The sequence below is a fragment of the Lolium rigidum genome, chromosome 1 (genome assembly GCF_022539505.1).
Source record: "Lolium rigidum isolate FL_2022 chromosome 1, APGP_CSIRO_Lrig_0.1, whole genome shotgun sequence".
In the NCBI taxonomy this organism is placed as follows: domain Eukaryota; kingdom Viridiplantae; phylum Streptophyta; class Magnoliopsida; order Poales; family Poaceae; genus Lolium; species Lolium rigidum.
Genome location: NC_061508.1, coordinates 53,784,483 through 53,797,760, shown reverse-complemented (window position 1 = coordinate 53,797,760; position 13,278 = coordinate 53,784,483).

The following is a 13,278-nucleotide window of genomic DNA, read 5'->3' as shown; positions in this document are numbered from 1 at the left end:
GGACGACGGAGAGGACGACCACACCCCCCTCGATGTGGATGATGATGAGGAAGAGTAGTTTGCACTTATGCACTATCGTAGGTGTGAGTTGTATCCCGCCCCATGTATCGTAGCTTGGAGAAGGAGGGTTCTTAAAACCCTTAGTGTATTAGCTTGTAATGTGTGATGCTTGTTATGAATGAATGAATGTTTGTGTGTTCTGTACATCATCAAAAGTCTTTAAGTTTAAAACTTACCCAAAATAAGCCATAGAAAATTCCCTCTTATCTCATGATCTATCTACCTGTTCAGATGGCTCACCGCAACGCGAACTCGGATGCTATGATGCAACTGCTGCAGACCCTGATGGCAGACAGGGAGGCCGCAGATGCTGAACGTCAAGCCAGCCTCGCAGCACTGCAGCAACTAGCCAACAACCAGTAGGGCCATGGACACCATGACCATCCAGGGTCCAAACTCAAGAATTTCCAAAATACCAACCCACCTGTTTTCAGCAAGACTGAAGAACCCTTAGATGCAGATGATTGGCTGCAAACAATGGAAAATAACTTGGAAGTAGCTGGAGTGGATGAGAATGAGAAGGTGCTATTTGCTACGCACTACCTAGCAGGACCAGCAAGAGCTTGGTGGACCAGCGCCCGTGCATTAAATGCCGGACAGATGATGACTTGGGCTGACTTTAAGCTCAAGTTTAGCAAGTACCATGTACCACCAGGTTTGATCAAGAAGATGAGGGATGAATTCCGGGAACTGAAGCAAGGCCGGATGTCGGTGGTAGAATACCGCGACAGGTTCCTCACCCTGTCAAGGTACGCCCCCGATGAAACCGACACCAATGAGAAAAGAAAGGAGAGATTCCTGAACGGCCTGCATGACGAGATGCAGACAGTACTGGTCAACATCCCCTTTGCTGACCTTGAAGCCCTAGTGGATTCTTCCATTCAAATGGAAGGCAAGTTGCACCAGGCCAATGAAAACCGCAAGCGCCGCATGATGAACCAGAGTGGGCCCAGCAATGCCCCAAGATATCGCCCTAGCTCAAGCGGTGGTTTTGCCCCCAGAAACAACAAGCCCCAGAACCAAGTGTCGCGCCCCGGTTTTCAGAACCGGAGCGGAGGAAACCCAAGGCCAGGAGGTCCCCACCACAACAGCAACAACCCCAACTCCTATGTGCACCACAACAGCAACCGCGCTCCGCCGCGAGCCCCCAACAACAACAACAACAACACCAACACTGCACCAAGGACCGGAAGCAATGCCATTCCGGTTGGAACCAAGGACAAGTCCACAATCACCTGCTATGAATGTGGAGTTGTGGGACACTTCTCCAATGAGTGCCCCAAAAGGCTGGCCAAGCTCGCCGGCAACCCCGCTGCACCTGCTCAGCAACAACGCCGTGTCTCCACCGGCAAGAAGTTCGCCCCCAACAACCCGCACAACCGCGGAGGTCGCCTCTACCACATGAACGCCGAGGAAGCCCGGGAAGCCCCGGATGTGGTGCTGGGTATGTTCTCTCGTTAACTCAATACCGAGCAAGAGTGTTGTTTGATTCCGGAGCATCACATTCATTTGTTACCGAAGATTTTGTGAGCACTAGTAAGATTCAACCAATCAGCTTGAAACATGTCATGATAGTTCAAATACCTGGATCAACAACTAAAGCTAGAAAATTTTGCAAAGAAGTACCCATCAGAATTCAAGAAATAATGTTTTTCGCAAACTTAATCGTTCTGGGAACAAAAGGATTGGAAGTAGTACTAGGTATGGATTGGATGGCGAAACATCATGGATTGATAGACTCGTGCCAAGAAGGCCATCACCATGACTAGTAGCACCGGAATAACAATAGAACATGTGTACGAGAAACTACCCGAAATTTCACTTGCAACCAAGGAGTAGCCAAACCAACTCTGGATCAGATCAGGGTCGTCTGTCGATACGCTGATGTGTTTCCGGATGATCTACCCGGTATGCCCCCGGATCGGGATATCGAGTTTATCATCGAGTTAATTCCTGGAACAGGACCTATAGCCCAGAGAGCCTATAGCATGAACCCGGCAGAATTAATAGAGCTGAAGAAGCAACTGGATGATATGTTACACAAAGGTCTGATTCGACCAAGTGCGTCGCCTTGGAGATCACCAGTTTTATTTGTGGATAAGAAAGATGGTGCCAATCGGTTATGTACGGATTATCGTAAACTTAACGATGTCACCATCAAAAACAAATACCCCTTGCCAAAGATAGAAGACCTGTTTGACCAGCTGGCCGGTGCCACCGTATTCTCCAAGATTGACCTTAGGACAGGTTACCATCAACTGAAGATTCGTGCCACAGATATCCCAAAGACTGCTTTCACCACCAGATATGGACTGTATGAGTACAATGTCATGTCATTTGGCTTAACCAATGCCCCTGCTTATTTCATGAACCTCATGAACAAGGTCTTCATGAACTTTTTGGATAAGTTTGTCGTTGTTTTCATTGATGACATTCTTATCTACTCCAAAACCGAAGAGGAACATGAACAACACCTGGAAATAATCCTAGAAACCCTGAGGCAGCACAAGTTATATGCCAAGTTCAGCAAGTGTGAGTTTTGGTTGAAGGAGGTAGGATTCCTGGGACATATCTTGTCCGCAGGAGGAATTGCTGTAGATCCTGCCAAGATCAAGACTGTCACAGAATGGAAAGCCCCAACCACTCAAACGGAGGTCCGCGCATTTCTCGGATTAGCGGGGTATTACCGCCGATTCGTTGAAGGATTTTCCAGCATAGCCCGACCCATGACGCAAGCTCGCCGAAGAAGGACAAGAAGTTTGAATGGACTCGCCAAATGTGAAGAAAGTTTCCAACAACTCAAGAGCGAGGTTGACCACGGCCCCAATACCGATCATGCCGGATATCACCAAGCCATTTGATGTCTACTTGTGATGCATCCAAGATTGGTCTTGGATGTGTGTCGATGCAAGAAGGCAAAGTGATATCATACCTGTCCCGGCAAGCTGAAGCAGCATGAACAGAACTACCCAACCCATGACCTCGAACTCGCAGCCGTAGTGTTAGCCCTAAAAGTTTGGCGTCATTACCTCATGGGTAATCGATGCGAGATCTATTCGGATCACAAGAGCCTGAAGTACATCTTCACCCAGAAGGAGCTGAACATGAGGCAACGCAGATGGTTAGAGCTGATCAAGGATTATGATATGGAAATCCACTATCACCCCGGGAAGGCCAATGTAGTAGCAGATGCCCTGAGTAGACTGCCTTGTCAGTTAAACTCCATGATAGCAAAGGAACAGCCCAGCCTATACCAAGAGTTTGAGCAGTTCAGAATGGAGCTAGTTAGTGAAGGATACCTAGCCAGCATAGAGCTGCAGCCTACTTTGATTGGACAGATCAAAGAAGCCCAGAAGGGAAATGCCGGCATTGACGGAATCAAGAGTCGGATAGGCTGCAGGGAAGGCACCGGGATTCACCATAGATGAAGAAGGAGTACTTTGGTACAACGGTCGCTCGTGTGTACCGTCGGATTCAGAATCGAAGCAAGTCATATCGAAGGAAGCTCACGACACCACCGTATTCCATTCACCCCGGAGGAACCAAGATGTACCAAGACCCGAAGGAACAATTCGGTGGCACGGAATGAAGCGAGAGATAGGAAGTTACATCGCCAAGTGTGATATCCGTCAACGAGTCAAGGCGGAACATCAACGACCCGCGGGACTCGTTGCAACCCTTACGGATTCCCGAGTGGAAATGGGATTCCGTCGGTATGGACTTTATCACAGGATTGCCCAAATCTAGCAGAGGAAATGACTCCATTTGGGTTGTCATTGATAGGTTGACCAAGGTTGCACACTTCATCCCTGTCAAGACCACATACCAAGGCCCAAAGTTAGCTGAGTTATACATCTCAAGGATAGTTGCCCTGCACGGAACCCCGAAGTCAATTGTGTCAGATAGAGGATCACAGTTCACCTCAAGATTACGGCAGAAAGTGCATGAAGGACTAGGAACCCGTCCGAACTTCAGCACGGCTTATCACCCGCGGATCGACGGACAGACCGAGAGAGTCAATCAGATACTAGAAGATATGTTGAGAGCCTGTGTACTGGAATATGGATCCAAGTGGGAAGACTGCTTGCCATATGCAGAATTCTCGTACAACAACAGTTATCAAGCCAGCTTACAGATGGCCCCCTTTGAAGCCCTGTACGGAAGGAAATGCCGTACCCCTCTGAACTGGTCAGAAGTCGGAGAAAGCCAAGTCTTTGGACCAGACGTTCTTCGAGAAGCCGAGGAGAAGGTGCACAAGATCCGCGAGTACCTCAAGACTGCACAATCCCGACAGAAGAGCTACGCTGACAAAAGACGCCGAGAGATGACCTTTGAGATTGGAGATTTCGTCTACCTCAAGGTGTCACCCCTCAAGGGAATGCAGAGATTCCAGCTGAAAGGAAAACTCGCACCCCGATATGTCGGACCCTTCAAAGTTCTGAGTCGCCGAGGCGAAGTGTCTTATCAACTGGAACTACCTGAAGAAATGGCAGCCGTACACAATGTGTTTCACATCTCACTCGCTCCGGAAGTGCCTTGAAGTACCGGAGAAGACCGAAGTATTCAAGAATATAGATCATCGTTCGGTGGATATCAACACGGACTTGACATACCGCGAAGTACCTATTCGCATCCTGGAGGAAGCATACGGAACCACCCGCACCAGGAGTATCAAGTTCTTGAAGATTCGGTGGAGCAATCACACTGAAGACGAAGCCACTTGGGAACGCGAAGAAGACATGAAGAAAGAATACCCCGATCTCTTTAGTACCTAGTTTTCTCTCGATCTCGGGACGAGATCTTTTGTAAGGGGGAAGGGTTTGTAACATCCCAAATCTAAATAAAATGGACAAGAGAGGAATTCAAGAACTCAAAAATCAGAGTTAACAAAAACTTTTTTTCATCATATAGGACTATGCATATTAGCTCACCTTAGTAATTTATTTGAGTGTGCTTTTGCCATGATGCTTGTATATGTGTTACCCTCATTCCAAAACCCTAGCAATGATCACTTGATCACCCAAAGTCAAATAAAAGTGAAATAGAAAAGAAATGCTAAAAATCAACTTCACATACACATAAGGCTTAGGCCATTCTTACCATTCTTTGATCTAGGCCAATTTGGTTTGCCCCATTGGGTGTAAATGGATACTCAACATATATTAACAACTTTGGAAACCATCAAACACTTTTCAAATCAAAATTGAAGCAAATAAGAGCTCACATATGATTATGGTCATATGTGCCATTTTTACCCTGATGCCCACTTTGAGCCCCTGGCTTTTGACATTTCCCTTCTACCCTGGACCATTTCTTTGCACCTCATCCAAGACAACATCAAGCACTTCAACTTTGCCCAAAACCACCACCCCAAATTCTTTACCAATTTCAAATGAGAAGCATGCAAAGTTGGAACAAAATCACATATGCAAGATCACATGCAAAGTGATTTTTTGCAAATCAATTCCATTTTGACCACCACCACCACCAAAATGCTCCATTTAATATATGTTTACAACCCACCAAAAAGAATTTCAAAATTTGAAAATTTATTTCTTTCGGGCATTTGATCGAACACTTGGCAGGCAGGGTATCAAATTGAGCCCATACTGAAAATTTTGGCTTGGACTTGGTCCAACCTGACCCTCTCTGCACCATGGCACCTCCACTCACCTCTCAGCCTCAGTGCCCAGCCATGCCATCACCTCCCCTGGCTCACAGTGACCATGGCATGACCATGCCGTGGCATGGCATGGCCACACCATGCCATCCCTCTCACCTCTCACCCCGGGCCTGCACCGCCATGTCCCCTCTCTCCTTCTCACCTCACTGAGTCAGCCCGTGCCCTCCCGTGGTCAAACCAACGTGTGCACACGCCAGCATCTGCGCGCCCAGACGCGCCCAGCTCATGCCAGGATCGGCATGGACGCGCGCCAGGACGACCCTGGACGCGCCAGAGCGCCGTCGTGCCCCATCGACCCTGACCTCTCCCTCGCTCACCCCAGGCACACATCGTGTCGCCGTGGTACCCTCTACCCCCCAGACACGACCCCCTGGACGCGCTCGCCCTGTAGCCGTCGTCACCGTCGACGCGACTCGCCGCGGACACCGCAAGCTTCCATCAAGCGCGCCGGCGCCACGGAGCCTCCGCCGCGCCACGATCACGCTCGTCGTCATCCTCGGAGCAGCGAGCAACCCAGCGCACCCATGCCTTGCCCCTTGACGCCCTTGGAACGCCGGCGCCATCAACGACTGCCGCTCCGCCCACGGCCACCTCCCACTGCTATAAATTGAGGACTCCTCCACTCAATCCGAGCACACAAATCACTTCCTCTCCTCTCCCAGCTTCTCCTCGCCACCTCAATTCCACCAATTAGTCGCCAGAGGCCTCCAATCGCAAGCTCGAAGCCGCCGCCGATAGCCGGAGTTCGCCGGAGCATGAGGCCACCCCGAGAAGCGCCGCCGCTACCAGGGGGATCCTCGTCCTCGACAACGACGCGGCGCACCTCTCCGACGACCGCCGGTGCACTGACGCGTCCTCCGACCCCCTACTGCCGCCGCCGGTGAGTCCCTCGCTCGTCGTCGACGACGACGCGTCTCGACCGTGCGATCGCGTTCTAATCGCACGGCTCTCCTCTCCCCGCACCGCTTCGGGCGCTAAGTCCCGCTGACGCGTGGCCCCCGCCGTCAGACGGCCTGCTCGCGCTGGACGCGAAGTGGGCCGGCCCAACTTCTTTTCTCTCTGCAGCCCAGCTAGTTTTCCCGCGCGAGCCCACCAGTTTGAATTCGATTTTCCAGAATAAATAGAATATGCAATCTGATGCTAACTTTGAAATTTAATAGAGACAAATCTACTCAGCCAAATTTTACAAACTTTATATATTTGGAAACCTTAGGAATTTATCTATACAATGCCACTGGATTGAACCCTAGATCTATTATAGAATTAAAATAGGAAAATAAACAAGACAGGGACTTTTCTGCATTAGAATAATTATTAAAAATCAACCAAACCTGCTTTTAAGTTAATTCCAACTCCTATAATTCACATTTCACTTATACTAATTGTTTCTACAAAAATATGCCATGCTTACTGTGTATGATCATGGCCTAGTTAAATTAAAGGATTATATGACTATTTTTAGTCAAAGCTATTGTCCCAAAATATTAATAAATCATATGGAATTATTTTCTTCCATTTAAATCTTGTCATGAACAATCCAATATGAGGTGAAGACTCTGGTCATAAAAATCTCATAGGGTTTGTTGATGATATTAAATCCTTACCATGCTAAGATTAAATTGTATAAAGTGCTACCCCCCATTTAAATCATTTTCTCAAAATGATAAGTGTGAAGAGGTTGACTTGGGTCAACCTAGGTCACATATTATGCATAAGAGAAATTAAATCTTAATAGGATAATGAGAGGAAATTATTTCTCTGAATAATTCAAAGTAACATTCAAGATTAGTATGAGAGGAAACTATTTTTCCTAATTAATAAGAAAAACACATCCACCAACATAATAGTGATATGTGATGCTAGTTTAAGTTGTGTGAATCATGTGTGTGCTTAGTTTAGTAAATAAATTGGTGTGATGATTGTGTACCCCGTATTCGTATTTTAGACGCTAGTACCGAGGAGTATCCGGAGGAGGAGGAGGTCTCATCGTCAAGGAGAAGAAGACCACTTTGACCAGTTCCCCAACCAAGGCAAGATAATACTCTTGCAAAGTGCTAGCTCATCATGAGCCAAGCACCACCCATTTACTTTATGTCTATGAGCCTATTTCCCAGTTTTAATTCCAAGTTTTACTTACTGTTATTTTTGTACTGTTGATTCATAATTCAATAGGGTTAATGTTAGATTAGTACAAGAGTATCAAAGTTAGCCTAGAAGCAAAAGCAAAGTACTTAGCACCCCTCATCCTTAGATGCTAGTGCTAAATTAAAAATGACTACTCTAGATGGGAACATGTGTGGTGAAATAATGATGATAAAGATTATGAAATGACTTTTGAAGGTGAATTTGACCAAGAGAAGATAGTGATTTTTGATTAAAAACTAATATTGGTTTGGATGCGATACCTTTCCAATTATTGAGTACCCCCACAATACCTGATTATGGGTAAGGGCTTAACCGGACGTTTATGTATCTTAGTATGAGTTCCCTCCGAACACACATCATAGGGGTTATGCCGAGGCTGCCTCCGTTGTTGAGAAATGATGTGAATTGAAGTGAATTGTACGGCCAAGCCCTGTGCAGTTCCCAGAGTTGACGAGTTGGTCTTCACCTGGGAGGCCAAGCTCATGGGGAGAGGTGCTCGGACTAGGGTTAGTAAATGAAAGGTTATGGTTGATGATCCGCGTCATCGTGTTACGATGATTCGGGGAAATCCCGACGGATGAAATCAAATGTTGTGGCACAAGTGTGCAACCTCTGCAGAGTGTAAACCTATTCGAATAGCCGTGTCCACGGTTACGGACGGTTGGAAAGGCCATACAGTTTCCAGTATTAGAATTTGAACATGTTGATGATATGAATGGTGAATGGTGACGTGAGTATATTGAAAACACAACCGAGTTGTGGGAATGACACTAATGTTCCCACTTGAGTTAGTTAGCACATGAATAAGTCTTTAGTAAATACTTGCAAAATAAAATTGGCTTTATGCAAATAAACTAGAGCTTAGCACCCCCTACTAGAAATGTTAGCACTTACACTAGTATTAGTTTGCGAGTACATAAAGTACTCACGTGCCGTGTCCCCGGCTATTCAAATGGCCGGACTATGAAGAGGAGCAGACAGTACGAGGAGGACGGTCAGCAGGAAGTCTACAACAACTAGGAGTCTGCTAACGTCAAGCGTTGGCCTGTGGACTATAGAGTCCTTGTATCTTACGCTTCCGCTATGAACTTGTGCTTGTTCGTTGATCAGTTCGTTGATCGTTAGATCAACTATTTGTGTAATATGGATCATGTGATTCCAATCTGTAAGACTTTAGGGTTTGTAATGAATGATGACTGTGATACTTAACTATTATGTCTCGCAACAACAATATTCCTGGGATTGCGAGGTATGACATAATAGGCATTCGGACGTAAAAATCCGGGTGTTGACACTTGCATAAGAGCTAACTCATAAGCAATAAATTCAAAGTAGAATGCATTGAAGCAACACAAAGGATGATTAAGTTTCAGCAATTGCTTTCAACTTGTAACATGTATATCTCATGGATAATTGTCAACATAGAGCAATATAACAAGTGCAATAAGTAAACATGTAAGAATCAATGCACACAGTTAACACAAGTGTTTGCTTCTAAGATAGAAAGAAATGGGTAGACTGACTCAACATAAAGTAAAAGAATGGCCCTTCGCAGAGGGAAGCATGGATTACTATTTTTGTGCTAGAGCTTTTATTTTGAAAACATAGAAACAATTTTGTCAACGGTAGTAACAATTCATATGTGCTATGCATAATACTTCCTACAAGTTGCAAGTCTCATGCATAGAGTACTAATAGTGCTCGCACCTTGTCCTAATCAGCTTGGATAACACGGATTATCATTGCATGACATATGTTTCAACCAAGTGTCACAAAGGGGTACCTCTATGCCGCCTGTACAAAGGTCCTAGGAGATCAATTGCATTTGATTTCTCGTTTTTAACAGATCTCAACTTAGGACATCCATACCGGGACAACATAGACAACATATAATGGACTCCTCTTTTAATGCTTAAGCATTCAACAACAGATAATATTCTCATAAGAGATTGAGGTTGTATGTCCAAACTGAAAACTTCCACCATGATACATGGCTTTAGTTAGCGGCCCAATGTTCTTCTCTAACACATGCATACTCAAACCATTTGATCATGAAATCGCACTTACTTCAGACAAGAAGAACATGCATAGCATCTCACAGGATATCCAACAAAGGTAAAAAGTTGATGACGTCCCCAGAAACATGGTTACCGCTCAACAAGAAACTTATAAGAACTAAGACACATAACTACATATTCATCATCACAATAGTTTTTAAGCTATTTGTCCCATGAGCTATATATTGCAAAGATAAAGGAATGAAATTTTAAAGGTAGCACTCAAGTAATTTACTTTAGAATGGCGGAAAAATACCACATAGTAGGTAGATATGGTGGACACAAATGGCATGGGTTTTGGCTCAAGGTGTTTGGATGCACGAGAAGCATTTCCTCTCAGTACAAGGTTTGGGCTAGCAAGGTTGTTTGAAGCAAACACAAGTATGAACAGGTACAACAAAACTTACACAAGAACATATTGAAAGCATTATAAGACTCTACACTGTCTTCCTTGTTGTTCAAACACTTTACCAGAAAATATCTAGACTTAGAGAGACCAATCATGCAAACCAAATTTTAACAAGCTCTACGGTAGTTCTCCGCTTATAGATTAAACTACATGATGCAAGAGCTTAAACATGATCTATGAGAGCTCAAAACAATTGCCAAGTATCAAGTTATTCAAAACCATATGAAGCATTTTCTGATTCCAACCAAATAGCAATTAAGAAGCGGTTTTCAACTCCGCCATGAACATTAAAAGTAAAAGCGAAGAACACTAGTGTTCATATGAAAAAGCGGAGCGTGTCTCTCTCCCACATGAGCATGAATTTATTCAGAGAATGAAAATAACAAAACGAAAATAAAAGCACACAGACGCTCCAAGTAAAGTACATAAGATGTGATGGAATAAAAATATAGTTTCACTAGAAGTGACCTGATAAGTTGTCGATGAAGAAGGGGATGCCTTGGGCATCCCCAAGCTTAGATGCTTGAGCCTTCTTAAAATATGAAGGGATGAACCACCGGGGCATCCCCAAGCTTAGACCTTTCACTCTTCTTGATCATAATGTATCATCCTCTTCTCTTGATCCTTGAAAACTTCCTCCACACCAAACTTCAAGCAAACTCATTAGAGGGTTAGTGCATAATAAAAATTCACATGTTTAGAGGTGACACAATCATTCTTAACACTTCTGGACATTGCACAAAGCTTCTGAAAGTTAATGGAACAAAGAAACTCATTCAACATAGCAAAAGCGGCAATGCGAAATAAAAGGCAGAATCTGTCAAAACAGAACAGTCCGTAAAGACGAATTTTGCAGGGGCACTTAACTTGCTCAAACGGAAAAACTCAAAACTAATGAAAGTTGCGTACATATCTGAGGATCACGCACGGAAATTGGCAGATTTTTCTGAGTTACCTACAGAGAGTTCTGCGCAAATTCGTGACGGACGACAAATCTGTTTCGCGCGAGTAATCCAAATCTAGTATCAACCTTACTATAGAGACTTTACTTGGCACAAAAACATGATAAGGAGAGGTTGCTACAGTAGTAACAACTTCCAAGACTCAACAATACAGTAGTAAAATAAAACATGGGTTATCTCCCAAGAAGTGCTTTCTTTATAGCCATTAAGATGGGCTCAGCAATTTTAATGATGCTCTCGCAAGAAATAAGAGTTGAAGCAAAAGAGAGTATCAAGAAGCAAATTCAAAACACATTTAAGCCTAACCCACTTCCTATGAAAAGGAATCTTGTACACAAATAAATTCATGAAGAACAAAGTGACAAGCATAGGAAGATAAAACACGAGTAACTTCAAGATTTTCAGCATGTAGAGAGGTGTTTTAGTAACATGAAAATTTCTACCACATATTTTCCTCCCTCATAATAATTTCCAGTAGCATCATGAACTAACTCAACAATTGACATAGGCATCCCAAATGGGCCTGCCGAAGATAGTACCCGGAGTTTACTGAAGGCCCACTACCCGAAGAATAAGAAGATTCGAGAGTCCAAGATATATTAAGGAAAGCTAGAATTGTAATAGGAAGAGTTATTTGTAATCTGGCGGGATGAGTTAGAAACCGTCCCGGACTCTGTAACTTGTACAAAGCGAAACCCTCGGCTCCACCTCCTATATAAAGGGGAGTCGAGGGACAAAGAAAGGATCGAATCTACTGTCAACATAACCCTAGTTTTCATAATCGTCGAGTACTTTTCGCCTAAACCTTCGAGATCTACTTGCCCTCTACTTCTAGCAAAACCCTAGTCTACAATCTGTAGGCATTGACAAGTTAATCCTTTGTCAATTGGCGCCGTCTGTGGGAATTAGAGGTTGCAAGGAGCTGATCTCGATGGCACGTTCAAGATCTTCGACTTCATCGACAGCAAGCAACGCGATGGATCGAGGTAACAAGGGAAAAACTGATCTATTCAATTTTATTCCTCACCCGCCCTCCCGTATGGATGCATGTGCCTATCTGGAAGAACCCATCATCATGACGTTCGGAGAATTCCGATTTGGCGTCAACAAGGAAGGATCCTACCATATCGAAGTTCCGATCTCGCCGGAATTTTCAGCGGTCGATTCTAACTTTTCGTCGAGTGACGAGGAGTTTTCGTCGCCATACTTCATCGACAACAAGGCAAGCGGAAAGCTCGCCAAGATCTTCAGCAACACATCCTTCGAGTCGTCTGCGGACTCCTTTATAAGCAGCGACTCCGACAGCGTCGACAGCTTCAACTTCATCGACAAGTCTGCTGCCATCAGAAAGGTCTTCACCACTCTATATGATGGTGTCACCAATCTTGATAAAAATCAATGCACAAAATATCATCAGATCTATGTGGTAGAAGGGGCAGGCACATCAGACCCGCAAACATCAGAGGCTTTCGACGAATTGGGAAATCCATACGTCGATCCCGCTGATCTCAGACATGGCTTAGGCACTAAATACCCTGGATCCTCAACTCGCGCAAGAGTACAGCTCCCGCAAGAAGCATGGGATAGGGCTGCGAAGGCCATGGATGGTTCAGAACCTATGACCACCACTGCTACTGTACAAGAACTTCAAGCATATCAATATAGACTTGCTCGAGTAAGCAGAGAGTTGGAAAAACAGACAGCATCACTAAATAGAAGAAAGGAGGCAGCTTCCGTATCAAGCAGACGCCGAGCGGATTTAAGTCGACAATCAGGAAATTTGGGAGACAGTCACAGAGAGGCTCGAAGGAGAGCCCAATCTCGTCTGCAAAACATACCTGAAGCAGAAAGAGGAAATATAATTCAAAATCTCGACATGTCTTTTATGTCGATCGATGAAAGGGGAAATATCATCCCAAAAACGCCAGAGGCAGGTTACATGGCAACACAAGCGTATATCCT